Below are 4887 nucleotides of genomic sequence, written 5' to 3'. Positions count from 1 at the left end.
GTCTTCAGCTTCCAACTGTGTCCCCGTGTTGCTGTGTCCAGTCTCTGGAACATCCTGTCTTTGTCCACCTTGTCAATTCCTCTCAGTATTTTGTATGTCGTTATCATGTCCCCCCTATCTCTCCTGTCCTCCAGTGTCGTCAGGTTGATTTACCTTAACCTCTCCTCGTAGGACATACCTCTTAGCTCTGGGACTAGTCTTGTTGCAAACCTTTGCACTTTCTCTAGTTTCTTTACATGCTTGGCTAGGTGTGGGTTCCAAACTGGTGCCGCATACTCCAATATGGGCCTAACGTACACGGTGTACAGGGTCCTGAATGATTCCTGTGTGTGTGTGTGTGTGTGTGTGTGTGTGTGTGTGTGTGTGTGTGTGTGTGTGTGTGTGTGTGTGTGTGTGTGTGTGTGTGAGTGTGTGTGTGCTGTGTGTGTTTGTGTTTGTGTGCGTGTGTGTGTACTCACCTATTTGTACTCACCTATTTGTGGTTGCAGGGGTCGAGTCATAGCTCCTGGCCCCGCCTCTTCACTGATTGCTACTAGGTCCTCTCTCTCCCTGCTCCATGAGCTTTATCATACCTCGCCTGTGTGTGCGTGTGTGTGTGTGTGTGTGTGTGTGTGTGTGTGTGTGTGTGTGTGTGTGTGTGTGTGTGTGTGCGTGTGTGTGTGTGTGTGTGTGTGTGTGTGTGTGTGTGTGTGTGTGTGTGTGTGTGTGCGTGCGTGTGTGTGTGCGTGTGTGTGTGTGTGTGTGTGTGTGTGTGTGCGTGTGTGTGTGCGTGTGTGCGTGTGTGTGTGTGTGTGTGTGTGTGTGTGTGTGTGCGTGTGTGTGTGTGTACTCACCTATTTGTACTCACCTATTTGTGGTTGCAGGGGTCGAGTCCTAGCTCCTGGCCCCGCCTCTTCACCGGTTGCTACTAGACCCTATCTCTCCCCGCTCCATGAGCTTTATCAAACCTCGTCTTAAAACTGTGTATGGTTCCTGCCTCCACTACGTCATTTTCTAGGCTATTCCACTGCCTTACAACTCTATGACTGAAGAAATACTTCCTACTATCTCTCTGACTCATTTGTGTCTTCAACTTCCAATTGTGGCCTCTTGTTTCTGTGTCCCCTCCCTGGAACATCCTGTCCTTGTCCACCTTGTCTATTCCACGCAGTATTTTATATGTCGTTATCATGTCTCCCCTGACCCTCCTGTCCTCCAGTGTCGTCAGGCCGATTTCCCTTAATCTTTCTTCATAGGACATTCCCCTTAGCTCTGGAACTAACCTTGTTGCAAACCTTTGTACTTTCTCTAGTTTCTTGACGTGCTTTATCAAGTGCGGGTTCCAAACAGGTGCTGCATACTCCAGTATGGGCCTGACATACACGGTGTACAGTGTCTTGAATGATTCCTTACTAAGGTGTCGGAATGCTGTTCTCAGGTTTGCCAGGCGCCCATATGCTGCAGCAGTTATCTGATTGATGTGTGCTTCCGGAGACATGCTCGGTGTTATACTCACCCCAAGATCTTTCTCCTTGAGTGAGGTTTGCAGTCTTTGGCCACCTAGCCTATACTCTGTCTGTGGTCTTCTGTGCCCTTCCCCTATCTTCATGACTTTGCATTTGGCAGGATTAAATTCGAGAAGCCATTTGCTGGACCAGGTGTCCAGTCTGTCCAGGTCTCTTTGAAGTCCTGCCTGGTCCTCATCAGATTTAATTCTCCTCATTAACTTCACATCATCTGCAAACAGGGACACTTCTGAGTCTAACCCTTCCGTCATGTCGTTCACATATACCAAAAATAGCACTGGTCCTAGGACCGACCCCTGTGGGACCCCGCTCGTCACAGGTGCCCACTGTGATACATCATTACGTACCATGACTCGTTGTTGCCTCCCTGTCAGGTATTCTCTGATCCATTGCAGTGCCCTTCCTGTTATATGCGCCTGATGCTCTAGCTTCTGCACTAATCTCTTGTGAGGAACTGTGTCAAAGGCCTTCTTGCAGTCCAAGAAGATGCAATCAACCCACCCCTCTCTCTCTTGTCTTACTTCTGTTATTTTATCATAAAACTCCAGAAGGTTTGTGACACAGGATTTGCCTTCCGTGAATCCGTGCTGGTTGGCATTTATACTCCTGTTCCGTTCCAGGTGCTCCACCACTCTCCTCCTGATAATCTTCTCCATAATTTTGCATACTATACACGTCAATGACACAGGTCTATAGTTTAGTGCCTCTTTTCTGTCTCCTTTTTTGAAAATGGGAACTACATTTGCTGTCTTCCATACCTCAGGTAGTTGCCCAGTTTCCAGGGATGTGTTGAAGATTGTGGTAAGTGGTACGCACAACATATCTGCTCCCTCTCTAAGGACCCATGGAGAGATGTTGTCCGGTCCCATTGCCTTTGAGGTATCGATGTCCCTTAGCAGTTTCTTCACCTCCTCCTCATCTGTATGTATGTCGTCCAACACTTGTTGGTGTATTCCTTGTTGGTGTCCCCATCTGGTCTGTCCCCCCAGAGTCCTTCCTGTCTCTACTGTAAATACTTCCTTAAATCTCGTGTTGAGCTCCTCACATACCTCTTGATCGTTTCTTGTGAGTTCTCCACCTTCTTTCCTCAGCCTTATCACCTGGTCCTTGACTGTTGTCTTCTTCCTAATGTGGCTATACAGCAGTTTCGGGTCAGATTTGACTTTCGATGCTATGTCGTTTTCATACTGTCGCTGGGCCTCCCTCCTTATCTGCGCATACTCGTTTCTGGCTCTTCTACTAATCTCCTTGTTTTCCTGGGTCCTATGCCTCCTGTACCTTTTCCATTCTCTGTTGCACTTAGTTTTTGCCTCCCTACACCTTCGGGTAAACCAAGGACTCGTCTTGGTCTTCCTATTATTTCTGTTTCCCTTGGGAACAAAACTTTCCTCTGCCTCCTTGCACTTTGTTGCCACATATTCCATCATCTCGTTTACTGATTTTCCTACCATTTCTCTGTCCCACTGAACCTCCTGCAGGAAGTTTCTCATACCTGTGTAGTCCCCCCTTTTATAGTTTGGCCTGTCCCCTTCCGTTCCTGTTACCTTCTCCACTTGTAACTCTACTATATAGTCAAAACTCAGAACCACATGATCGCTAGCTCCAAGGGGCCTCTCGTAAGTGATGTCCTCGATGTCTGAACTGCTCAGGGTGAACACAAGATCCAGTCTTGCTGGCTCGTCCTCCCCTCTCTCTCTGGTTGTGTCCCTGACATGTTGATGCATGAGGTTTTCAAGTACCACATCCATCATCTTGGCTCTCCATGTTTCGGGACCCCCATGTGGCTCCAGGTTTTCCCAGTCGATCTCCCTGTGGTTGAAATCGCCCATTACCAGTAACTTTGCTCTGCTCGAGTGAGCTCTTCTTGCCACCTCAGCCAGTGTGTCCACCATCACCCTGTTGTTTTCTTCGTACTCCTCTCTTGGCCTCCTGCAGTTCTGTGGTGGGTTATACATCACTCCAATGACTACTTTATGTTCTCCGGACTGAATTGTACCTACAATGTAGTCTCTTTCTCCAATCATGTCCATGCCTTCCATTTCCTCAAATCCCCATTGGTGTTTTATGAGCAGTGCAACCCCTCCTCCCCCTCTACTCCTTCTATCTTTCCTCAGGATCTGATATCCTGTTGGGAAGATTGTGTCTGTTATTATCTCAGCGAGTTTTGTTTCTGTGACTGCTATGATGTCTGGGGATTTTTCACTGATTCTTTCATTCCACTCCTCATGTTTATTCGTTATTCCATCCGCGTTTGTGTACCAAACCTTTAGTTTCTTTTCTATCATTGTGGTCGTGCAAGTATATTGGGGTTGGGGGAGGGAGAGCCTTGGTGGGGGCCTATATGGGGCTGTGGTGTAGGTGGGGTATGTGTTGATGGGGGTGGGGTCAGAATGCCCATAAGGGACAGCTGTTGGGGTGAGGTTTGTGATATGGGGGTTGGTGGCAGAGGGAACAGTGAGTGGGTTGGAGTATAGGTTGCTCAGTTGCGTTGGGAATGTCGCGGGTGGGGTCTGTTGGTGGGAGATTCTGTGGGGTGTGTTTGCCCTTCCTCCTGTGTCTGGGTCCTGCTCATTTTCATTGCTTCTCGTTCCTCCTTGCGTCTCTGTACCCTCTCTTTCAGTGTAGTCCTTTCTTCTTGTGTTCTGTCGCGGTCGAGGTATACTCTCTGGTACCCCTCTTTGTCTCTCAGTCTTGCTTTCTCTTGCAGAATCCTGATTCGAACTGATTCTTCCTTGAAAGTTACTCTGACAGGCCGTATCCTTCCACTCGCAAACCACCCAATTCTCTGAAAATTTGTCACCTGGGTCATGTTGCCCTCCCCTATTGTTTTCATGATGCCTTCAATCATTTTTTTCTCCTCCTGTTTTATTTCTTCAAAGTTGGCCCCCTTGGCTTCTTGGAGCCCGTACACAAAAACTGACCTCGCCCTTTCCTCCTCCCACTGAGTCTCCATCTGCTTCCTCTGAGGCATTTTGTTTCCTTCCATTGACATGTTCTTGCCTTCAGTCCCTGTCATATCTGAAACTTCTATTCTCAGTGGACTGTCTTTCCTGGCCAGCTGTCCCTTGCTACTGCAGTTGGCTGTTAGAACCTCTGCATATAACAAACCTTCATTGTCTTCGGACCTGTCGCTTGATCTTAGTGTGCTCATCGTCTTTTCCCTGGCCCCACGTGGGTCTGATAGGTCCTTCGTGTACGGCATGTCTCCGTTGTTGCTTACCATCCCCTTGTCTGCGCCTGACTTTGAATTTCCATCATTGTCTTCAGACCTGTCGTTTGATCTCAGTGTGCTCGTCGTCTTTTCCCTGGCCCCACGTGGGTCTGATAGGGCCTTCCTGTACGGCATGTCTCCGTTGTTGCTTACCATCCCCTTGTCTGCGCC

The sequence above is a fragment of the Cherax quadricarinatus genome, chromosome 1 (genome assembly GCF_038502225.1).
Source record: "Cherax quadricarinatus isolate ZL_2023a chromosome 1, ASM3850222v1, whole genome shotgun sequence".
Taxonomy (NCBI): Eukaryota; Metazoa; Arthropoda; class Malacostraca; order Decapoda; family Parastacidae; genus Cherax; species Cherax quadricarinatus.
This window is presented reverse-complemented; position numbering follows the sequence as displayed.